Genomic DNA, 25,757 nt, shown 5'->3' on the forward strand with positions numbered 1-25,757 from the left:
GGGTGGAGGGGGGATGGGCTAAATGGGCAAGGGGCATTAGGGAGGACACTTGTTGGGATGAGCATTGAGTGTTATATGTAGGGGGTGAATCACTAGATTCTACTTCTGAAATCATTATTGCACTATATGCTAACCAAAAAAAAAGAGAGAGAGAGGGGCGCCTGGGTGGCGCAGTCGGTTAAGCGTCCGACTTCAGCCAGGTCACGATCTCGCGGTCCGTGAGTTCGAGCCCCGCGTCGGGCTCTGGGCTGATGGCTCAGAGCCTGGAGCCTGTTTCCGATTCTGTGTCTCCCTCTCTCTCTGCCCCTCCCCCGTTCATGCTCTGTCTCTCTCTGTCCCAAAAATAAATAAATGTTGAAAAAAAAATAAAAAAATAAATTAAAAAAAGAGAGAGAGAAAAAAACAAATTGAGACTTTGCCTGTGTATGTTCTAATAAATTCAGTTCTTCTATTGGATTTCCTCCCCACCCCCAATAAGTATAGTTTCATTACCAATTGCTCTTTTTTTGTTCTTTTCTAGACCAGTTTTCCATGTTTAGCTGCAGGGCAAAAGCTAAATTTGTTTAGGCGGAGAACACTGGAGGTCCCAACTTTGCCAGCAGCCTAGAATGCTTGTTAACAAATTACCCTAATAGTTGTCTGTGGGGCACTTTTGTACTTTCTATCTGTTGCCACTCACTTCGAAGCTTCCATGGAACTTCTTTTCAAGACCTCTGTTCCCCTGAGGTGTTTAAATTGTGGTGTCCTTAGCTTGTTCTTTGTTAACCGCATTCTAATGCTCTCTGCCTTCTAAGGGTTCTCAAGATTTCTGGGCCTATTATGGCCACCTTTTCTTATTTTTGTACTGCTGTTATGACTTCATTCTTTCTCGAAATATCTTTGTAGCATTTCCGTGAGCTTTTGGATGGGAGAGGAGAAAGGTCTTATACCCACCAGTTTAAACTGGAAGGCTTTCTGCCTTAAAATTGTAGCCTGGTCTTCTCCTCTCCTCCACCCCCCTCCCTTCCCTCACACACACTCTTTGGCTTATCTTTTTAGTTTGCAGGAAGGTTCCCACAACCAAGCATTCTGGAAAACTCTCTAGATAGGCTGGATTTGGGAGCTCCTTGTAATTGTAGGTTTGTTGAGTCATCACCAAGTTACTCTGTGACTGCAGGGGTGAGAGAATACAACCATACTAACAGCTCTTCCAGTGTTTGCCTATGCCCTGTCAAAGAAAAGTTGTATCAGACTAATTAAATAGGTGAGGAAGACTTTATTCAAGACTAATGCATTAGGGGTCAAGACTGTTGCAGTAGGGGTGAGAGATGGAACTCAACTCTGGATACAACAGAAGTAGCTGGGGTGTTGCAGCCAACAGGCAGGATGAGAGGCATCAGTGGATGGGAAATTACTAAGAGGAACTTGGTTAGATACCCAGGGTTGGGGGATCCTTGCTAAACTGGTTTGGCAGGATTGTGCTGAACTGGCCTTAAGCAGGCTGAGGGTGGTAGCTTTAGGACACAGTCTAGTCAAGAAGAGAGCTCAGAAGAGCTGGACCAAAGTTTGGTCAAAAAAGGGATCCTTGTCAGCCCCTTCCTCATTGTATGTACATGTGAATATTTCCATTCAGTACTGGGATTCTTGGCCTCCTGACCAAGTGGCTATCATCCTAATTGAAATAATAGTCTAGACTTAATGTGATATCTCATTCTTATTTATTTGTTTGTTTTTTTTGTTTATTTATTTATATTTGATTCATGATATTTCCTTAAAGATTAGTTATTTCTAGCGCTTTAGAAAGCAGAAATGAATTGCAGTTCAGAGAACATGCTTTGGAATGGGAAGCACTTGGGGCCAGATCTTTGCTACTTATTAGCTGTATGGCTTCAGGCAGGTCACTTAAAAATACCTTCTTCTAAGAGTTAGCTATTAATGTAATTATCACTGCTAATTAAATGGAAGCTACCATTGATATTAATATTATTTTTGACCCAGACTCACATTATCTGGATCTCCTGAAGCTAACCTCAACAGTATTCCCTATACCAGGACTAATACACAAATTTCCCTGAACCTGGCAGACAGGTGAGTATCTACCAGATACCAGTAACCTATAGAGTAGCCCCGTTTGCTCTGGTAGAAGCAGAATCACTGAGGCCCTCAATGGTAGCTTTCTTACTCTGAATAGTATTCTCGGGTTCCTTCATCTTACGCTGTGCTACCTATAAGGAAAATGTCCTAACTTTATTCCAATAGGCACATCAAAACCATTGGAACATTCTTTTTTTATGGCATAATTACTAAAGTGGTTACCTATATTAGTACTTAGAGTGGAGTGTTAATGTTATACAGCTTATCTGCTCTCTCATGCCAATCAGATGCTTCTCTTTAAGTTACTATCTCCTGCAAAATGCTGTTACTCTTTTTAATTAATTGATATGTCCTCTATGGCTTTTTTACTTTCAAAAAGTACAGCTAAAAGTTTTCAGAAATTTGACAAGGAGTGTGTGTGTGTGTGTGTGTGTGTGTGTGAAATGGAGCAGGATCCTTGCAAATTATGGAGACCACAAACATTGTTTCTGCTTTTGATATCATTTCTAACTTCTCTACTCTCAGATAATAATAAAGAAAAATCAACACTGCCTAGGTTATAACAATGGCTATCTTAAATGAGCACATGTTCCCCTTTCAGCAGGTTTCAACCTGGACTTTACTTCACCAGGGCTGAGAGCACAACAGGGCTGAAACCACCAGTGAGTCACTGAATCAGAATCACCTCTACTGAAATGTCTAGTTACAGACATCCTTTAAAGGGACTTTGGTAGAGGTTGCTAGGAATGGTGCTGATTTTTAATTAAGTAGAAATTAAAGCAGAAAACAGGTGATTTAGAAAGAAATTTGTGTCCAGTGCTGTATTAGGATTCTTCAGAGAAACAGTATCAATGGGATGTGAGTCCTTGTATGTGTGTGTAATCTCTTTTTATATAGATAAAGAGACTTATTATAGGGCATTGGCTCGTGCAGTTATGGAGGCGAGAAGTCTCAAGATCTTCAGGCAGCAAGCCAGAGACCCAGGAGAGCTAATGGTGTAAGTTCTGGTCCAAAAGCCTTCAGGCTCGAGACCCCAAAAGAGCCAACATTTCAGTTCGAGTCTGAAGGCGGAAGAAAGATCCACATCCCAGCTCAAGGTAGTCAGGAAGGAAGAATTCCCTCTTACTCAGCCTTTTTGTTCTGTTCAGGCCTTCAGCTGAGGCTCACCCACATAGGTGAGGGCAGTCTGTTTTTTACTTAGTCTACTGATTCAAACATTAACTTCATCTAAAAAAGACCCTCACAGACATGCCCAGAATCCTGTTCAAACTTCTGGGCCCCATCCCCTCCTGGCCCAGTCAAGTTGACACATAAAATTAACCATCACAAGTGCCTCCCCATCTATATTATTTTGATAATAATATAGAGGATAATCCCTTCAACTTTGGGAAACATAAAGAAGGACAGAACAGTGTGACAGCAAATCCTTAATTCTTTTCCTGAGAGCATCAGGGTGCCTGCTTGAAATGTTAATTGGACTCTTAAACTCACCTGATGTTAACACATCAGTCACTAAGCCAGGATAAATAGTAGTTACTAAAATTCTTCTTTCCACTGGCACCACTCTGTGAGGAGAAGGAAACCTCAGGAGAATGGAAATCGTGGGAATGATTTCTTTATTGTGGGTATTTTCTGCCTTTGCTGCAGTTGTGTTTCACAGGAGAAGAGCACTGCAAGCGTTTGGAACCCATGTTCCTCTTGCTTTCCCAAAACTTAGCTTTTACATAACAGCTGAGGTTTTCCTCTCATAAGTAGCATGGGTCTCTCTTGGTGGTAAAGATTGGCAGGTATAGGAATTCTACCCTTGACTTTGCTGCTTCTCAAAGCAGCAATATCAGCAATATCAGTATCACCTGGGAATTTTTTAGAACTAGGAAATCTTTGGTCCCACCTCAACCTACTGAATCAGAAACTCTAGGGTTGAGACTCAGAAGTTCACATGACATCAAGCCCTTCCGGATAATTCTGATGCTTGCTCAAATTTGAGAATTGCTAATCTGGTATATTTGCAATTAATGCTTGGGGGTGATACACATATCTTGAAGTTGAGGAACCATAGCCATTAGCAGGGTATGTAAACCATAATTCTAAAGAACTCCAAAACTACAGAAAACATTCTTCCTCAGAGCAGATATTTTCATTACTGTGTGGTGAATATAAGCCTTGCTTGATTTAGTTATGTGTCCTTTTATGTGTTTTGATTGATCATCAATTTGAAGGGGGATCACCCACAAATGGAATTTGTCATACCTTGATGTCCTTTAGTAATGACACACAAGTTAGGGGCGCCTGGGTGGCTCAGTCGGTTAAGCGTCTTGACTTCAGCTCAGGTCATGATCTCACGGTTCATGGGTTTGGGCCCTGCGTTGGGCTCTGTGCTGACAGCTCAGAGCCTGGAGCCTGCTTCAGATTCTGTGTCTCCCTCTCTCTCTGGCCCTCCCCCATTTGTGCTCTGTCTCTTTCTCTCTCTCAAAAATTAAATAAACATTACAAAATTACAAGAAATAATGACACAAAGGTGATACATCTTGTGGCCCAAATGGTGTGAAACGGATGAGGGAGAAGAGATGTATGCAGGTGAACTTGCCATCGTGATTGTGCCCTTTTAGCATTGGCTTTCTCTATCAGCTGACAGAACTTCTGAAGATTAGGTTAAAGAAGCTCATGGAATGGGGACAGAGATGGAGCACACAGATTATGACCGTCAGCAACCCAAGGCCTTACTGTTTTCTCAGCCCTATTTGAAAGAAAATCTGTTGAGGGGCTCCTGTTTACCTGCATGGCAGCTGCCATGAAGAAAATCATGTGGAGAGTTATTTTCATGTTTTTCCTCCTCAGAATTAAGTAGAGGGAAAGACATTTGCCCAAGGACAAGTATGCCTGTTATTGGCAATAATATCAATGATTAGACATTGTGATAGCCTTTAAAAATACAAATGGTCATTTTTCCTTGCAGATCCAAAGACTGAATATATTCCCAAAGACACAGTAAGATTACCCCCACACTGATTTAGGTGTCACTCCATGTACCTCCCTAAGCTTATCCCTCATGTCAAATTGAGTATACTGTTAAAATTATTGGCCTACTTGTTAGCTTAGAGGGCAGAGAGTTTTTGTCTTGCTCATTGTATCCACAATACTCCTTGCATGATATATGTTCAGTAAATTTTTGTTGGGCGCACCAATTAACATAAGGAAAAAAATTTTTTCTAAACGTCCTCAGTGTCAGGGCCTGTGCTTGGTGCTGGCTATACAAAGGCAAATAAGGCAGGCTTCCAGCATGAAGGTGATCTAGCCTTATTTCAGAGAGAAACATTGGTAAGTACTCTATAGTGTAAGGAAGACTTCCCAGAGGATTTGACATCATCTGAGTGAGGTTTTAGAGGATGAATAGAAGTTTGCCAGGACCACCAGCTGAGGTAGGAAGGCATACAGAAGGAAGGACATATCAGAATCAGGCACTAGTAGGTGCCAAGACACAAAGTTGCAAAGTGGCATGGGCCATTCCCAGAATGGGAGGTAATTTGATACTACTGAAATATTTGTTTATGGAGGGGAGGATGGATGGGAAATACATTGGAGCCCAGGTTAAGGGGCTTAGGAGTTATGTAAACAATGGGGATTCATTAAAGGGCCTTAAGCAGGGAGGTGATGGGGTGGCAGCATGAAGGAGGACTGATTAGGGAAGAGGAGCACTGACAGGGTGCACACTGGGGAAGTGGTGGATGTGGAACTGTTTGCACTTGGAGACTGGCTCAGAGTGGGTGAGAGGAAGCAGGATGCTGAGGAGTTCGAGGTGACTATGTGGGTGGTAGTGCTACCCTGCAGCCCAGTTAAAAGAGATGTGGAGTGGGTATAGGAGGAGATACTGGGTTTGTTTGAGATCTACTGAGTTTAGAAAATTGTGCAGCATTTTGGCAGAAAGGTCCACAAAGCAACTGGCCGTTCTCAAGGCTCGGAGACGAGGCCAGGGAAGGAGTGATTCTTAAATTGATGCATACCTGTGTTCAAACAAACAACTAAATCAGTCTTTGGGTGGCTAAGATCACTTAGAGAAAGGAGATAGCTCAGGAAAAGAAGAGGCCAGGACAGAGCCTTGGGGAGTCCAACAGTAAAGGGACATAGGAAGGCATTCCAAAATGGCGAGGAAGCAGAAACATGGAGCAGAGGCAGTGCTTCTCAAACTCAGGTTGCCTCAGAATCACTTGGAGAGCATATTAAAATGAAAGATCTTGGACTCCCACCCACGGAAATCCTAATTCCATGGCTCTGGGGTGGGCCTGAGGATTGCATTTCAGATGCACTTCACGTGCTGTTGATCCTGCTGGCCACAAGCCACACTTTGGGAGGCACTGGAATACTCAACAAGGAGGCAAGAGAGTGGTCATTGGAGGGTAGTTCGAGGCTCCAGTGGATGTAAGAACCTTGCGCATGTTTTCAGGTTGATGTGAAGGAGACAGGGAGAAGTTGGACATCCTGGAGAGGAAGGCAGTGATTCATAGATGAGATCAGAAGAATGATCCCAAAAGAAGATGGAGGTTCCAGATATGGTCCCAGTAAAAATATCAGACGTCCACTTTAAATACTAAAGCCCCTTTAAGTAAGATGACTTTCTTATAGCTTCTCCTTCCTCTGTTTTGTGTTTTTATCTCCTGCCTCCTCGGGCTGCTGTTCACTTTTACCTCTCTGGCTCTCTCACTGTGCCTAGGAGCCTTTGTCTCTCTGTGAAAACCCTCCCAGTGTGGTCACTTCTGGGTACAGACACATAAAGACACGACTTGCTACAGATGAATGATCGGTAATGAATAGGCTTTCAGCAACACAAGGCACTTCAAGGATAAAGGAACATTTCAAAAAAGGTTTGATCATTATTGCTAAAATTGTGTTTCTACCACCTTCTTGCTAGAATTGCTGTCAAGCTGCTTGGCAGATCCCCTGGGATATCGCTCCCTGGTATTGCCATCACAGTGAAGCACAAAGACACAGCTCTCTCTCTCTTACTAATGAAAGCCTGCTTCCTTGTAGCCCCAGAGCCCTCGGACAAACTAGAAAAGCTTCAAAAATCACTTTGTATGATTAAAAAATACAACCACCACCACAAGGATAGCTGTGAGCAATCACATGCCTGTGTATGCATCACATTGTCTGAGTTCGAGACAACAAAAGTTTACTGAGGGCTTGTCATAGAACAAGCCACCACCGAGATCCAAAGGTTAGTAAAATAATGTTGGGATTCTGAGGGGGCCTTTCATGCCCCTTTCTTTTCCAAGTCCTGAACCAGAATGACATAGAGGAAACAGACTGGGATTGAAATATCATCTTTCTTGCTGCTAAAGCTGGTCTGGAGAATGTTGTTTAGACCCGAGCCCAAAACTGGCTTCTCATTTCTTCCTCCGGCAACTGAACTTTCTCCCTGGACATAGGCAGGGTGGCTGGAAACTGCTTAACCTGCCACTGCATGAGGAGAGAGGAACACATATGGCCCGTGGGGCAGACATCTCTGAAAGACAAACTTGCAAGGAGCTTGGGTAGTGAGTGTGTAATGACCCTGTAGGTAGGCTTATCAGTAATCTAAGTGATGTGTTTCTTCCTTGAGGAGTATATAAAGGATGTGGGAAGAGAAGGATAGAAGCTATCTTCTCAGTACTATGGAAAAGACTATTTCCTATATTCTTGATCAAAGCAAGCATGGGGAGATGGGAGGAGCATGGTTTTACCTACACTCTCCCATGGTCTGATCTTCTAACCCATGAGTTTTATTTATTTATTTTTATTTTATTAAAAACATTCTTTTGTGTTTGTTTATTCATTTTGAGAGAGAGAGAGAGAGAGAGAGAGAGAGAGAGAAATACCACGTAGACTCCACACTGTCAGCACAGAGCCCAATGTGGGGGTCAAACTCACAAACCGTGAGATCATGACCTGAGCCAAAATTAAGAGTCAGACACTTAACCAACTGAGCCACCCAGGCACCCTTAACCTAAGGGTTTTGTAATTAGCCCTCTGGCCAACTGAGGATGGGACTGCCCTCCTGTTACACATGTGTTGGAAGTGATAAGACAGATACATCTGGGGTTGTAATTCATCTCTACCTTCAGGGGCCCTCTCCCTCATACATATAGCACCCTTGTGTATCTGCATGGGACCAGAGGGCTTTCCAGCTTTGCCGGCAGAAGTCTCCATAAAAGACAGAACGGTACATTGTAAATCAACTCCAGTACTTTCCTATGCTACAAACTAAGTTTTGTTTTCCATTCTAGTTCTCATCTCAGCAATGTCCAGCCATGTTTTGCAATGAGCCCAAATTGTAGCATCATTGTACTCTAGTAGTAATACAATGCCAGCAGCATAAAGTTATCCTGAAGGAGAATACTTCTCCCATTATTAAATTCCAAAGGCAACTTAAGTTCCTGCCCCAAGAGGCTCTCAATCTAGCAGAATAAGACAAATGCTTAAATAAATAATTACAACCCAATCTGAGCATTTTAGAGTAAAAGTCAAAACATTTAGGGGCACAGGGGTGGCTCAGTTGTTTAAGCATCTGACTTTTGGTTTTGGCTCAGGTCATGATCTCATGGTTCATGGGTTTGAGCTCCTCACTGGGCTCAGTGCTGTTGGTGTAGAGACTGCTTGGGATTCTCTCTCTTCCTCTCTCTGCCCCTCCCCTGCTTGAACTCTTTCTTTGTCTCTCAAAATAAATAAATAAACTTAAAAAAAAACCCCATAGCTTAGAGGAGGCAGCATTAATTCTAACTGGGAGAGTGGGAAAATATTTTACTTGAGTTATAGCTTTAAAAAAAAAAAAACCTTATTTTGAAAAAAAAATCAAACTTATAGAAAAGGTGCAAGAATGGTAAACATTAACTCAGATTCACCAGTTGTTAACATTTTGCTCTATTCTTTCTCTAGATACACACAGACACGTTTTAACTGTTTTTTTTTAATTTTGCTGAAACATATTTTAGTTGTAGACATTACCATCATCCTAATACCAGCATCCTAAATACCTCAGGATGTATCTCTTAAGAACAAGGACATTCTCTTCCATAACTACAGTGCAATTTTTAAATTCAGGAAATTTAATATTACTGTAATGCTATTATATAATAGAGAGTCCATTTTCAAATTTACCTACTTGTTTCTATAACGTATTTTATAGCATTTTTTTTTCCAAACAAACATCCAACCCAGGAATACACATTGCATTTAGTTGTCATGTTTCTTTAGTCTCCTTTGATCTTGAACATTTCCTCAGCCTACCGCCTACCTCCCTCCTTCCCTCTGAACTTCCTCTCTTTTTTTCATGACATTGACATTTTAAGAATCTAGGCCAGTTATTTGGTGAAATGTTCCTCAACTTGGGTTTGTTTGATTGTTACTGCATGGTTAGATTGCCCCATGCTTTCTTCTTTTTTTCCTTTGAAACAGTTTCAAACTTACATAAAAGCCAGAATTATATGGAGTTTTGCAACTTTTTTTATAAGTTCCAAATGATTCTTACCCAGATTCACCAATTTTTAACATTGTGCCATATCCACATTTACCATTCTTTCTTCCTCTCCTCCTTTTATGTTTGGTGTGTGTGTGTGTGTGTGTGTGTGTGTGTGTGTGTGTGCGCGCTGTGTGTGTATAGAATAGTTTTGTTTTTTTTTCAAGTAAGCTCTATGCCCAAAGTAGGGCTTAAACTCATGACCCCAAGAATGAGCCAGACAGGTGCCCCTAGACTAGTTTCTTTTTTAAATTCTGAACCAGTAAAGAATAGCTGTCACCCTTTTAATGACAGCTTACACTTTTTAAATTTTTATTTTATTTTATTTTATTATTTTATTTTATTTTTTTTGAAAAAATATTTTTAACATTTATTCATTTTTGAGAGAGCATGAGCTGGGGAGGGGCAGAGAGAGAGGGAGACACCGAATCTGAAGCAGACTCCAGGCTCCAAGCTGTCAGAGCAGAGCCCAATGCAGGGCTCGAACTCACGAACTGCGAGATCATGACCCGAGCCGAAGTTGGATGCTTAAGCGACTGAACCACCCAGGCGCCCCTTAAACTTTTTAAAATTTTAAATAAAAAATTTACATATTTAAAGCATACAATATGATATATATGATATGCATTTCCCTGATGATTAGTGATGCTGAGCACCTTTTTTGTACTTGTTAACCATTTGTATGGTTATCTTTGGAAAACTGTCTATTCAGGACTTTTACCATTAAAAAAAAATTTTTTTTACACAAATTGTAGGAGTTCTTTCTATATTTTAGATATTAACTCTTATCAGATATATGGTTTGCAAATGTTTTCTTCTAATCTGTAGTTTACCTTTTCATTTTATTGTCTTCTTGCTGTGCAGAAGCTTTTAAACTTGTTTACTTTTTGGTGGCTGAGCTTTTGTTGCCATATAAGTGACAGCTTTTGAGGTAAGTCTTAAGGGGGATGAATAAACTTGCCAGTTGGACAAAAGAACTTGGGCACAGGAAGGGAATTATAGCCAGAGAGATCCACATGTGCAGAGATGTAAGCTGGTATGTACAGAAATAGCTGGTGAGCAGCCAGTATTTTAGAGTAACTGGTCTGGGAGAGAAGGAACCAGAAAGCCAGTTGGAACTTACCATGTTAAGGAATTTGGACTTTGCTCCATAGGAAAAAAGAAAATGTTGAAGATTTGTAAGCAAAGAGATAATAGTATCACGTTTGTTTGTTTGTTTGTTTGTTTATTTATTTATTTATTTATTTATTTATTTATTTATTTATTTATAAGAAAGACTAGGGCAATTTGGAGGAGAAAAAGGCAAGGGAGACCAAATAGGTAGATACTCTATTTCAGCAGGTGGTGAAGAAGACCCGAAGGAAGAGGTGTAGAGGAGTGTTTGCTGAAGTCCTACTGTGTGCTGGCCATTTTGCATGTGATATCTCATTTCATCATCACAAAAACCTGAGGTCAGAGAGGTTAAGTAATTTGGCCGAGAACCATCATAGTTAGTATTTGGACCCAGGCCCATGTGACTCTAAAGCCCACTTGGAACTACAGTGAGGTCATGAAGGATGGAAACAGGAAGAATCACAGCTGGTGTTAATCAGGAAAATGACTACGAGGGGAGGGAAAGAATTGGGGAAGTCAGAATGATGATTGTGTTAACAGTACCTATAAACATGGTTTGGGTGACTGGCTGGGTTTGTGAAACACCTAGGGCAAGATACCTAGTGGGCAGTTTGGCTCAGGAGCTCAGAAGAAAGGTCTCGGTTCAGGGTAGTGATCTGGCTGCTAAAGTCATGAATACATGCTCAATGAGAACGGAAGATGATGGCACACGAACATTTAAAGGGTGGTGGGGAAAGAAGATTCAGTGAGAGAAAAGAGAGAGGGTAATGAGAGAGCGATGTGTTGAGAAGCTAGGATTGAACCATTTCAAGAAGCTAAGTGTAGAGGATTAAGAAGAATTCCAAAGGGAGGCCTGAGAAGTTTCACTGGCATTACTGAATGAGGAAGTCTCTGGTTACCATAATGAGAGCAATTTCAGTAGTTTGACAGGAGCCAGCTTTCTGGATATAAAAGAGTGAATGGTGGTAGCGAAGTGGACATAGAGTAGAGATTACTCTTTTGAGAATTCTGGTGAATGATGATGATGATAGCAGTTAAGTAAGAGGGCTATTTGCCAGGCACTGGACCGACAATTTATACTCATTTTCTAGGTTAATCCTTACTGTATTCCTGTGAGGTGTGTACTATTATTATCCCCATTTTCTGATGAGGAAATTATAGTGAGGAGAGCGTATAGAGGTTAAGTAATATGCCCACGGTTACCCGACTAATAATAAATCAAGGTTTCAAAATCTAAATCTTTGGGAATTCAAATCTGGTGTTGTAAGATGGTGGTAGTTTGGGCCTGGGCCTGAGCCTGTGTATAAGCAGTGGGGGTATAAGTAGTGAGATTTCCTCTGTAATGAGGAGAATATTGACTATATACAGAGAGAATAATTGACAGAGCAAGGTCAGAGGAAGGAAGGATATCAGATCACATTAAAAAAGAGAGTGCTAGTCTTGGACATCCCTTTGTCAAAGGCCAGAACAGATGAGAGAATAATCCATGAATATGGACCCAGATGTCAGTTAAGATAGATTTTTTTTTTTTGAGATTTAAGTAAAATTGACTTAAGTTCCCATTCCACATTGGGATTTCATGTGGAAGTTCAATGCCTATTCCAAGATTTCTGTTAATTCCTGGGAGCTCATCTAATAGTTTCTTTAGCTTTTGAGTTTTGCTTCTATTAAATTCTTCTCACTTGTAATTCAGTTCCCATGTTCTTATTCCTTATTTCCATCTGACCCGGCTGCAGAACTCAGACCAGTCCCCTCTACATCTTTTTCCCTTGATCTCCCCCCAAATCACTCACATAAGGCACTTGTGCATATGTCAGATATTACTGAAGACTTCAGGGATTTTATATCCTTAGCAACACAAACAATGTGAAGTCCAATAATAGATATTTCTATTTTAAACATGCTTTCAGCTCCCCCATCACTGGAACTCACTCCCCAACCTTCAGCCTCCCACACCATTATTTAAGCCTCATCTCTTCTTACTCTCCTCCCATTTCCTGTCCTCTCTGCCCTGTTCCAGTCTTCATATTCTTCTTTTTCTCTTCCTCCTCCTCCTCCTCCTCCTCCTTCATCTTCTTCTTCTTTTTTATCCAGATCTGTTTAGCTATCTCTGTTTTACAGTTTTGTTACAAGCCAAGCTTTCTTCTTCCATACTCCAGGTGTCATATCAAGATAGTTTCCTCAATAAGGTATTTTCTGTTCCTAAGAGGAGCTCTGGCATCAGCTGCTAAAATAATTTTTTTTTTCACCTCAGAGTTTAAAGATGGTGTAAATGTGGGAGGAGAGAATTGAAAGGGATTGCTTCTATTTTCTCAGTGCACATGAGAGATCTTCTGTTGAGGTAGGGATGGATCTAGGAAAGATTTGACAGCTAAGGTGAGGGATTCTGTCAATAGAAATTTACCAGATTTCTAAACTATGATAAAATACCACATTTACATAGAATGATTCCTTTAACTAAGCCTATAAAAACTTATAGAATTGATTCCTTTGCTAGAGATGGATTATTCAGTTTACCAAGTGCTCTGGTCAATATGAGAAAAGTAGAAAAAGCAATGGAGAAGGGAAGAGTCAGTGTATGTAAACTAAAGTCAGGATAATTGAGATCACAGTCCTTGCTAATCCTTTCTCCCCCCGCCCCCCACCCCGGGCATGAACACAAACATGCTCAGCAGTTTTGGCATATTCATCTTGTAGCTGAAAAGGGATACAGGAGTCGTGTTAGTTATTTGTTGTTCCATAACAAATTATCTCAAATGTAATAATTTAAAACACAACTACTTATTATTTCTTACTTTCTATATGTCAGGAATTCAGGGGCACTTAGCTGGTTGGTTCTGGCTTGGGGTCTTTCAGAGGCAGCAGCATCATCTGAAGGCTAGACTGGGGCTGGAGGATCTGCTCCCCAATCCCACTCACATGGCTGTTGGCAGGAAGCCTCAGTTCCTCACCACAGAGGCCTCTCTACACTGTTTCTCATGACATGGCATCTAGCTTCTTTCAGAGTGAGTGATCGAAAAAAAAAAAAGAACAACCACAGTGAAAGCTGAAATGCCTTCTATAAATTAATCTCAGGAGTGACACACCATCACTTCTGCAGCGTTCTGTTGGTCACATAGATCATCTGTGGTACAGTGTGGAAGGGGACTATATGAGGGTGGAAATACTAGGGACAGAGATCATTAGGGACATTTTGGAGGCTGGTTACCATAGAAGTCTTTCCAAAAACATTTTGGGTATTTGTGTGTCTGTGTGGGCTCATATTTTAAAATGAAGGGGTGTAGTTAGATAGTTAGCTGACTTCTGGATTTAATGGACTGGTAAAATAACAAGTAATTGGTGGTCCGGGGGTGGGGTGGGAGCAGGGAACCAAACTAAGTATGTCTCAATATTCTGTCATGTAAGGAAGATTTTTAAAAAGCTGCCATCACTATCATTTCATAAAAACAAATTTTAACACAAGAAAGGGGAAAGGACATAATCTCAAAATAAAGGACAATCTTTAAATTGAATAAAATTGAAACCTCAATAACTTGCCTTTGCTTTTCTCATTTAACTGTGGACTGACAAAAATTTCATCCTATATTGGTCTACAAACTATCATTCAGAAACTACTGAGAACAGATATGGAATGTTCTAGTACCTGTAAAGATGACTATGAGAATGATGTAGAAACACATAATAATCCATTCAAAGTAAGTGAAAAAGGAAGAAATTGAAATGGTTGATACATAAAGATAGCAATTTTATAAAATTATGCTTGTGAGCTCGAAGGAAGCCACAGAGCTGGCAAATATTTATCAGTTTATGTGTTTTTTATTATTTGTGTTCCTATGAATATTTAAGTGTTTATTATTTAAGCTAATTAAAGATGAAATACAAAAAATTGAACATTGGGGTGCCTGGGTGGCTCAATTGATGGTCTGACTTCGGCTCAGGTCATGATCTCATGGTTCCTGAGTTTGAGCCCCACATCAGGCTTGCTGCTGTCAGCCTGTCAGCACAGAGCCCGCTTCGGATCCTCTGTACCCTTCTCTCTCTGCCCCTCCCCTACTTGTACATGCTGTCTCTCAAAAAATAAATAAAACTTAAAAAAAAAATTGAACAGGGGTGCCTGGCTGGCTCAGTCGCTTAAGCTTCCAACTTTGGCTCAGGTCATGATCTCACAGTTTGTGGGTTCGAGCCCTGCCTCGGACTCTGTGCTGACAGCTCAGAGCCTGGAGCCTGCTTCGGATTCTGTGTGTCCCTCTCTGTCTGCCCCTCCCCTACTCATGTTCTGTCTCTCTGTCTCTCAGAAATGAATAAATGTTAAAAAATTAAAAAAAAATTGAACATCATTGCAGCATAGTTAAATGTACATAAAAGTAATACAAATGTGTGGTGGTATTTGAACTTTTAAAGTATTTTCATATTTAGTTAATATATAGTTAATATATTTTTGGATTATTTGCTTCATTTATTTCAATCATCTTTTTTCTAAACAATCACCTCTTTGGGCACCTGGGTGGCTCAGCTGGTTGAGGGCCTAACTCTTGATTCTGGGTCAGGTCATGATCTCACAGTTTTATGAGTTTGAGCCCCGTGTCTGGTTCTGTGCTGACAGTGCAGAGCCTGCTTGAGATTCTCCCTGCTCACACTCTCTCTGTCTCTCTCAAAATAAATAAATAAATAAACTTCAATAATCCCTTCTTCATTTTAGAGATATGTATTTCCTTATAACCCACACAATGTTATCATGTGTGTCCCTTTTTACAGAAGATGAAACATCTGGAGTGCCTGGCTGGCTCAGTCAGTGGAGCATATGACTCTTGATCTCAGGGTTGTGAGTTCAAGCTCCTTGTTGGGTGTAGAGATTACTTAATAATAAAATCTTTTTTAAAAAAGTGAAGAAGATGAAATATCTGAAACTGTCCATTAGGAGTGAGCTTTGGGTTGTTAATTTTAGCCCACTGAATTGATGGATTTGGAGAAATGTCACATTTTCATTTGGTTTCATTTTTGACCTGTGGCATAGTATTTGCAAGGCTGAAGGCATGGATTGAGGAAGGGATCAGTGATTAGTTTGTTCTGGCATTGACTGGGTCCCACTAGATTCATGCTCTTATCATTTAGGTTGAGAACTAATCTCAAGCAATATTTAGGAAAATAGTGAAAAACCTTCTCTTCAATAAAATCTTACTGTAAACATTCATGAGTTGGTTTAAAACCTACACATTTTTCTCTTGATAATGGTTGGTAGAAACTACTGTTTGTTTTTTAAATACACATGAACTCCATGTTATTACCAACTTATATATATTTTTAAAGTTTTAAAAAGTTTTTAGTATTATTACTTTCAGAAATTTTGCTTTCAATTTTGATTTTATAGCTAAATGGGTTAACTAAGAAGTTAATTGATGTTCTGTAAGTACTTCTATGACATTCTGCCCATTTTCAATTGGAGTGCCTTGTTTATGTGAGGCATTTTTAAGTAGTGAGTAGTTGGTTTTTTGAATGTATGGGTAGCTTTTTTGGTGTAAGGACAATCCTGAAGTGATAGAGCTGCATACAGTGTGACATTGGAACTTTATCAATGCTCTGCCTGATTTTTCTTCTTCTCCTCCTTCTTCTTCTTCTTCCTGGTTACAACTCTCATTATGCTAAATTCCGCAAACACTCAGACATGCCATGTTGTGGCATGTTGTTGTAAAACTGAGCACAGTTTTACTCCTCACTGGCATAATTTAGGGTAAATGTTAGGTGCCTGTATTTTTGCCTTGGGGGGACATTTGTATCATTACTTGGAACTTCCAGGAGCAAGCTTTTGATGGCATTTGATATCTACCGGTGGTCAAACCTGACTGCCTCTGCAAGCTGTGCCGACATGGTGGGGAGGGAATAAAAACTCACAGGGGAAACAGTGTTTGAAGGAAGAAGGGACTTTAGAGACAGATAGGTTATATTTTAGGGACGACAGCTAATTTTTAGAATGTTAATTGGTCATTACAGATTATAAGTCTTATGTAAGTGACAGGTTTGAGCCATGCTAAGCTTCCTAATGAATGTGAAACTAGTACAAAATTTATTTTTCACAGCCACATGCAAGATAGTGAGTACTATGACATGAGGCAAGGAGTTAACAAACCGTCTTCTGACAATAATGTGTGTTTTGTTTTGGATCTGATATTAACTCAGTGTTCTTACTACAAAGTATTTTACAAAACATCCGAACTGTTGCACCTTTTGCCAGATAAAAAAACAGCCACTTTTAAAAGATAACATCAAAGCCAGGACTTTCAGAGTGAGCCACTTAGCAGGCTAGTGAGTGCTATCCATGGAGCCTCAGAAGATGACCTTTTGTCTTTTTGGCACTGATGGACCAAAGGGAAAGAGTAACCTTGGAACTCCAATCTGGAAATTGTCATGCATTGTTCTAATTATAAGCCACAAAAATTGCTCAATCATTTATATATAGAAAAGATCTTGAATAGTGGTTGTCAGCACTTTCCTTTAAAATCAAAGCATTACTGATAGAACAAGTTCTTACCTGACTTAAACTCACTGATAATTCCTGAATCATACCTTTTGAAGGTTGCTGGGGGTCACCAGTGGCTTGCCTGTGATTGATCTAGCAGCCTTGCTGAGTGGATTGTGGGTCTGGCAGCTACCTTCATGGAAAGTGACCACCGGTGCCTCTCTCCTTAAGACTTGAAGTTAACTTTTATCAATTTCTCCTTCCATGAGACTAAACCCCCCTTCTCCTGGATATTAACATTTTGGGAGAAACAGGTAACCAGCAGGGATCTTCTAAGAGAGCATTTTGCTGAAATCTATAAGATAAATTTCCTGGCATAATAACACAGTCTCATTAGTATAATCTGTCACACTGCATGCGTTTTATATTTCTCTAACATCTACAACTCAAAGTATAATTCCCTTGTGAAAGAAATAAATGCTTACCAACTTCTTAGGCAGCCAGTCTTTTAATCTTTTGTACCATTTCTACATTTGAACTCATTTAACGGAATCAGATGCCTTAGTTAAATCCATTAATGCAACATAGAAATCACATTGCCGTTTTCTGCATTTCTGTTGCACTGCAGTGTAGGATAGTTTTCAGATTTCAGGCTCTGGAGTCAGACTCCTTGGGTCCAAATCCTGGCACCACCACTTACCAGGTGTGTGATTTACACAAGTTACATATAACCTCTCTGGGCTTCAGTTTTCTCAACTGTGAAGTGGGACTCATAATGGAACTGAACCATATAGGGTTGTTAAAAGGACTAAATGAGACTATACATTCCACACACAGAAACATATTCACCCTAGCTTAAATAAGTAAGGTCTTCTTTTCTTTCTTTTTTTCAGTAGTAAGGCGACATGAGCAATCTCATGGATACCCAGTGACAGCTGGGATATATGCGACTTGAGCTGGAGAGTGAGCAGCCTCTGAGGCTTTCCCCTCCATTTCTCACAGGTTTGTTTGCTTCCTTCTGTGTGTTGGCTCTGTTTTCTGCAGACCGGCGTTCTTGGCTTATTGCTGTGTGTATGTCCAAGAATTATTTTTTTCCCAGTTCCATACAGTTTATTAGATAAAGCACTCTTATCACCTGACTCAGCTTCACGTGTCCTGCTCCCAAGTTTCCAGATGAGAAGAAAGTCCAGTCAGCTGGGGCTGAAGGGGATGAGGCCCTGTGATAAGAATGGTGGCGATATGCAAAGGCTGATAGTGGCTTACGGTCTCTAAGAAGGTGGTGTAATGGTGCAGGTATGGCAGTAATTGGCAACTCTAGGATATTTATAGTGACAATGTTCAAGGGTGCTTAAAGGCTCGTTTTGCCCATGAATTACTTTTTTCAAGTTTATTCATTTATTTTGAGGTGGGGGAGGGCAGAGAGAGAGGAGAGAGAGAATCCCAAGCAAACTCCATGCTGTCAGCGCAGAGCCCGACATGAGGTTTAAACTCACAACTGTGAGATCATGACCTGAGCTGAAATTAAGAGTCAGATGCTTAACCAACTGAGCCACCCAGGTGCCTCCATGAATTACTTATTTGAAAAATCTTTTTATTAAGGGATAATACACATATAGCGAAGCATACTAACATAAGTGTACAACTTGATGAATTTTCACAAACTGATGTAAGCAGCATGCAGCTCACAAAATCGCGCATAACCAGTACCCATGTAGCTCCTTTTGTTCTCCTCTGGTCACTGCTACTTTTTTTTTTTTTAAGTTTATGTATTTATTTTGAGAGAGAGAGGGAGAGAGAGAATCCCAATTAGGCTCTGCGCTGTCAGTACAGAGCCCAACACAGAGCTCGATCTCATGAACTGTGAGATCATGACTTGAGCCGAAATTGAGAGTCGTCTGACACTTAATCGACTGAGCCACCCAGGCACTCCTGCTCTTGTCATTGCTCTTGACAGGTATATTAGTTTTGCCTGGTTTTATACTTTTTATAAATGGAATCATATCCTATGTACCTTTTTGTGTCTGGCTTCTTTTGCTTAGCATTGTTTGTGAGATTCATGAGTATTGTTGTATGTATTTGTAGAGCATTTCATTGCTGTAAAGTAGTCATTTGGGTGAATACACTATACTTTGTTGATCTAGTCTATCACTGATGGACTTTAGGTAGTTTTCTGTTTCTGTCTATAACTCACGGTGCTGTTGTGAGCTTGTTTGGTAGAATATGCACACATTACTACTGATTACTTTTTTTTAATGTTTGTTTATTTTTGAGAGAGAGAGAGAGAGAGAGAGAGAGCACATGCATGCGCGCATGAGCGGGGGAGGGGTAGAGAGAGAGGGAGACACAGAACCCGAAGCAGGCTCCAGGCTCTGAGCTGTCAGCACAGAGCCCGACGCGGGGCTTGAACTCGTAAACCATGAGATTGTGACCTGAGTCAAAGTCGGATGCTCAACCAACTGAGCCACCCGAGTGCCCCACTGCTGAGTACTTTCACCACCACAGGCTCATACAGGGTGTGCTGAATTATTTTCCATCACACGCAATTGAATTGGTAGTCTCTTATGGGTGAATATTGTTATGCATTTTATCTGGTGATTTCTTATCTTTTTATGTTGTGTATTTCATGGTATGAGGGTAGGGTTAGGTTGTAAACATTTTGAATATATGAAAAAACCCGGAATATATTTTGAGAGGGTGCTCAAGTGTTTGTTGATGGAATGAATGAACAAATGAACAATGGTGTATGCTGTTTCCTTTTCTCGGAACAAGCCCTATTTATATGAGAGGCTCTAATTGCTGTATTTAGACAAGGCTGACCTGCTGCTTAGCCAAAGCTGATTGATCGAGGGGTTGACACAGGAGACAAGCCAGGACAATCATGTCTCTTTTCTGGAAATTTAAAATTTGGAACAGAAAGAGAGAGACTGGGTACTGCAGAGTCCCTATGACTGTGCTCTAGAGAGAAGACCCATAGGCTCCTGAAGCAGATAAAGATCTGCATATATGATTGTTAAAGAACAATGCAAAACTATTTTGATTAAGTTCCAAAATACAAAGTAGAAACAATAAATGTAGGTGAAGGCTTTGAGTCTTAGAAATTGATTTAGTGTGAGGGTAAAGAGAGAAGTCAAGATAGTGCCAGGTTTTGAGTTTCTGACTTAGGAAAGATAATGGTAACACCATTATCAATATTATCAAAAGGACATTTGAGGAGACCAAAGGGGGTAGCAGTAAAGATGAGTTCAGTGTAGGATATACTAAGTTTAAAGTCCTGGTGAGGTGTGACTGGGTGGCTCAATCAGTTAAGTGTCTGATTCTTCATTCTGGCTCTAGAATTGATTCATGATCTCACAGTTTGTGACAGCATGGAGCCTGCTTGGGATTCTCTCTCTCTCTCTCTCTCTCTCTCTCTCTCTCTCTCTCTCACACACACACACACACACACACACACACACACACACAATAAATAAAATCCTACTTGGGATTCTCTCTCTGCCCCCCCCCCCCCGCTCATGCGTACTCTCTCTCTCTCTCTCTCTCTCAAAATAAATAAATAAATAAATAAATAAATAAATAAATAGACATTAAAAAAATAATAAAGTCCTGGTGAGACAATCTGATTGTTCTGGTGAAGAATACTGGCTTTGGAGTTCAGAGGACTTGGAGTTCCATTTGTACTTCACACCTCACTCTGTGATCTTGGGCACTTTATTTAGCCTCTTAATGGTCTCAGTTCTTCATCTATACACTGATATCTCCCTGTAAGGATTAAAATGAGACAATGCCTGTAAAGGGTTTAGCTTATTGCTTGGCAATTAAGTATTTATAAAACATGTATTAAGAGGATGACGATGATGTGATGGTGTCTGGAGTGCAGCTGGAAGACAGGGACTGGAGCGCCGTAGGGAGGGATCTGCTTAGAGGTGCAGTTGATGCAAGGGAGCTGACTGAAATTGGCAACAGAGTGTGGCGAGGAAGAAGAAAGTAGCCCGTCATATCTTTTCAGGGAACACCTCTTAGGAGTCAGGAGAAGGAACAGGAACCAGAGGAAGAGACTGAGCTAGAACTGTTTGAGAGAAGGAGATACGAGAGAGGACAGGCTCAAAAGAGCCAAAGGAAGAGGATGGTCAGCATTCGGGGCTCCAGTAAAGTCAAGGATACATCATATTTTGGTTGGGTATCCCTTTTTCGTCTTAAAGCCTGCCTATCCTAAGAATCAAATAGATCGACCAGGTGGTGAAACAATGTGTTAATTCACTCAAAAGTGTAAGAAGTTATTTAGGCTGAGTCCTCAGGTAGCAGCTATTTGCAGGTCCTCTCTTGTCAGCGTGGAGATGAACCAATACCTGGTAATTCTTACCGTAGCTTCTGGGCCATAGCTTCTGGGCCTGTGTGTGTCTCCTCCCACACTGCCAGACTTCTGCCTGCTGCCACACACCTCTGGAGGAGAGCCAGGAAGATGAACTGTTTAAAAAAACAGAAAGAGAAAAGAAAAAAGCCAACTTCAGATTTTTCAGGATATTTGGGCAACAGTTTTCCTCATTTTCACTTCCTGGAATGCTTCTCATTTTTAAAAATTTGATTCCCCCTCTATGACTTTCCTGAACACATTTGTAAAAGAAAGTTTTTTTTGTACATACGTAATGGTGGTGAGGCTCTGGATATTTGTTCATAGTGAAATTATTACAATAAAGTAATAAAGGTAAGGAAAACAGGTATGAGAAGAAAGGGAAATAGGGGTGAGTAAGGAGGTGTCAAGAAAGAAGAAAAAGGAGGATCAGAAAGAGGAGGGGCTGATGGGTGTGGAGAGATGAAGAATACGTTCTGGAAAACAGTTTGCTAGGTTTTTTTAAAAGTTTTGTTTTGCAGATGGAATCCTGAGCTCAAACTGTCCCCTGTGGGAAACTAATCAATCTTCAATGGTTTCTCAGCCTCCTAGCTAGAGCGTGGGCCTGGGCTCCAGCAGAAAGGGTGTTTGGATGGGTTATATGGCAGCTGTGGACCTGTCTCAGGGGGTGCAGTTCCTCTGAACTACCAGACCACCCACACACAGGGATGGGAGCCGGCCCCTGGCCCTCCTCAGCTTCTCCAGGTTCTGGTGTGTTTTTGGTTTCCTGCTTAGGAAACCCTGGAATAGAAGCCCTGCCTTTTGGGGATTAAAAACATGCTTAAAAAAAAAAAAATGTTGAAGCAAATTTAATCTCAGATTTTACTGCATTTATAGATTTTAGATGGTTTAAACTCACTCTTGAGTTAACAATAATGATCAGGTGTGTCTTTTAAGATTGGTAGAGTTCCTTCGCCCACCCCCATTGTTCCAGTTACCCTAAAAGTCTTGTCCTGACTTTGCAGGTGTTGGAGTGTCTCTTAGGATTGTAGAATATGTGCATTTTCAGATTCACAGGGATTGGCTCTTAAGTGTTTCAAACGGTATTTCTTTTCCCTCCTAGTTTTGGTTGATCTTGCCACACGACTGGATTAAGCTATTGTTTTTGCAAAGCCCCGGGCTTTTTGTTTTTGTCCCCCCCCCCCCCCCCCCCCAAGCATCCATGCCGCCTGGCCTTTTCTTTGTTGTTAAATATTAAAAGTGTTTCAAAACTCCAGTCCATTGTTGGAGCCGGTCAGCTCATTTAGGAAGGCCTTTTCTACGGGTCTGGGTTTATTTTTGGATTGAATTTCACTGGGCCCGCTCGAAGCAGCTGAGGCTGTCGTAGTCGCAACCTGTTCCAGAACTGTCGGGGGCATTCTCTCCGCACTCCATAGGTAGGTTTTTCTAAAGGACGAGGAGCATTTGTAGGGCGCTGGTTTGAGGGCTCAGGGGACCTGCCGCGTCTTTTCTTCCCGCTCGCCCGGCTGGCCGCCCTCGCACTCGCTTTCCCACAATCCCCGGCTCTGTCGCCGCCGCCACAGTTCCTGGACCCTGGCGAACCCGGCGGCTGAGCCCGAGGCCTCGGCGGCCCTTCGGGCGCTGCCCGGAAAGTCGCCCCCGCTCCCCGCCCCTCGGCTCGTGAGAGCCCGGGTTCGGCCATTTCCGGCCCGGCGCACTTCGGCAAGTTCCGCAGACGCTTGTCGGAAATGGCTGCCCACCGGCAGGGGGAGCGGAGGATCCGGCGCGGCCTGGAAGGCGGGCGGCAGGCGGCGAGAGCGGCTCTTGGGCACCCGAGTTTCGCACAGGCGGCGGAGGCTCGTCCCTGAGCTGGAAGCCGGTCGGACTCCTAGCGACGGCGGCGGCTGGGGCCCCGAGCAGGGAAGCGACGACCAGGAAGCGGCTCGTGGTAGGGATCCTGGGGCTGGCCCTGAGCGCTGGGCACCGGGCAGGCGGGAGGGACCGGGTCCGGCAGTGCTGGGGCCGCGGGAGCCCTGGGGAGACTGCTGCCCTGCGCGGCGGGGGCGTGTAGCTTCGGAGTAGGCCTTCCCAGACGTCTCGAGGAACTGGGGAGAGGACCTCCAGGGCCTTAGCCACCAGCAAGGAGGGGTTAGCCGGGTTCCGGGCGTTCTAAACACGCCCCTCCCTCTCCCCGGCGCCCCTTGTAGCCTCAGTTTGGGGCTGCGCTCCCACCTCCACCTCTTCTTCTGGAAGCTCGGTTTCAGCTGTGCAGCGTCTTCTGTTCCCTAAGCCCTCCATCCTCCTGCCCCCTGTGTTTGTCCAGCTGCTTGTGTAAGAGCATCTTCTGTCGACGAAGGGGCAGCCCATGTCTGCCTCCCTCCCATGTTCCCGGTGCACACACTCCCACATCTGCTTTGGGTGCGTTCAGACACAGTCGCCCGCAGCTGTTTCTCCTTTGGCTCTTTTCACGGGGTTCACCTCCTTTGATCATAAGCCCTCAGTCAGAATAGCCACTTCCTATCCGAGGGTTCAGGTGCCGCTGTTCTCTGCATTTGGGGCTCTTGTGCCCAGGCCCAGCTGTGTAGCGATGGGCCTAGCGCTGCTTGGGCAAAAGGGCTGCAGGGTGCCTGTCTGCACTACTGAAATCTTAGCCTAGTGACCCGACCCGTGCGCTGCAGGGGACAGTACGAATCGCGAACCTTTTGAAGATCAGGCAGGGCTGCCAGATAGAATGTTTATCTCTTCTCCACATTGAGCCAGTGGTTCAGTTCCTTTTTAGGTATCTGTAGTTCTCAAAAGACTTGAATTTGGTAGATGTGAACTTCTTTTCTTTCCTTTTAAAAAATTCCAAGGGCTTCATCAAATCCTCTTGGTTCAACTCCCATGGAGGAGGAGGGGGAGGAGGCATTGCAGAACAACGTATGTCCTCCCCCTGCCCCATATGTGATTTACTTAAGAGGTGTCTTTGGCAGTTCTTCCCCTCACTTTGTCCAATTTTTCCTCTAATTTAGGTAGCTTCACTTTTTAAGGCTGGGCTCTCCATATTTTCTTTTGTTTTAAAAAGATCTTTGTGTGTTGTGGTCATGGAGACTATGAATTTTTCCCTGTTTTGCTTAGTGGTTAGTCTTGCACTCTGTCCAGTTATACGATATATCCAGAATGCCTGGGATAGTAACCTGTGGGGTCTTGATAGTCTTGAGTGAATCTAAGCATTCTCCACAACTTATGTAGCAAGGAGGCTTTTCAATATTTCCTGATGAAAGAAAGGCTGTCTTCTTATTTGTCTTCTTAACTCTTATTTGGTGAGTTAAAAATACCTTATCCTGTGGGAATTTCCTGATCTTCTGGGGGAGCCTGAGGAGTCCTAAGTACTCATAAGTATGTGGGATGCTAGCTTAAATACTTTCTAGAAGAGAATTAGAATTGTGAATCTTCGGAATACTCGAAATTTTTATTCAATACCCGAAGAGAATGGTCAGTGCTCTGAGTGGGCGTAGCTACTAACCAAATATTGAAAAGAATGTGTCTTCATTTCTTCATATTTCTCTCCATTTTCTAGGGAAAAAACTGGCATTAAATGTTCGGTGGGTAGTTGGAATCTCTTAATGATGAGGCCTCAGAGTTGTAACCTATGAGTAAAAAGACAAGTTAGAAATGGGTCAGGGGTTGGGCCTGAGAAGTGGATTTGTATGACACTGTGGAAGGTTCAAAGGATGGTTGAATGCTATCAGAAGAATGTGGTGGTAAGATAAGGACGTGCCCTTTCCCTCACGACACTAGGCTCGCTGTTGTGTGGAAAGTCATTGACGGGTGGTGTGGAGTGAGGTGGTGGCAGGGGTGGGTGTGTGTGTGGTCCCTACCTGAGGTGAGATTGGTAAGTAGTCCCGGGAGGAGTATTGGAAATATTGCTGAAGTAGAAATAGAGTCAGGTATTAGAAAAATGAAGATCCCTCTAGATCTACTGTTGGTAGAGATTTGAGTGTCTTTGCATGTAGTAACTTAAGAGTGAGGCAAGGAATATGAATCTTTCATAAAGTCCTAACACTGTGTACTTATTTCTGCTGGATATTAGGTTTATATCAGAAAACTTATTTTAGCATATTTATTTCCATTTTATTTTTATTCCCTCATAGTTTTTGGTTAACTCTTTTGAAGACGTATGATAGGATAAGAGGAAAGAAAAGATTTTTCATGTATTTGTATGTTCCATGAAAATAGTGGGGCTCAGACACATGGGAGTCTGAGAACTTAAGAGGGACAGAGGTAGATTCACCTAGAAGCACCATTTTTTCCTGCCTGAA

At 42.0% G+C, this 25,757-nt stretch overlaps 1 protein-coding gene across 4 annotated transcripts in view; it reads left to right on the top strand.

The window, feature by feature from the left end:
* The window catches only part of EXTL3 (exostosin like glycosyltransferase 3), a 132,952-nt gene that overhangs the window by 33,014 nt on the left and 74,181 nt on the right, over nucleotides 1–25,757 (top strand). Inside the window, exon 2 of one of the 4 annotated variants that reach the window (XM_019828622.3) lies at nucleotides 18,023–18,131. The exons of 1 other annotated variant lie outside the window; for it this stretch is intronic. The gene's annotated coding sequence lies outside the window, so the exon portion shown is untranslated. Of the gene's footprint in view, nucleotides 1–18,022; nucleotides 18,132–22,747; nucleotides 22,893–23,271; nucleotides 23,405–25,757 lie in introns of those variants that run through there. 2 more of the 4 variants (XM_045055617.1, XM_003984808.5) reach the window with 2 other exon arrangements.

This window comes from Felis catus, chromosome B1 (assembly GCF_018350175.1).
Source record: "Felis catus isolate Fca126 chromosome B1, F.catus_Fca126_mat1.0, whole genome shotgun sequence".
NCBI classification, from domain to species: domain Eukaryota; kingdom Metazoa; phylum Chordata; class Mammalia; order Carnivora; family Felidae; genus Felis; species Felis catus.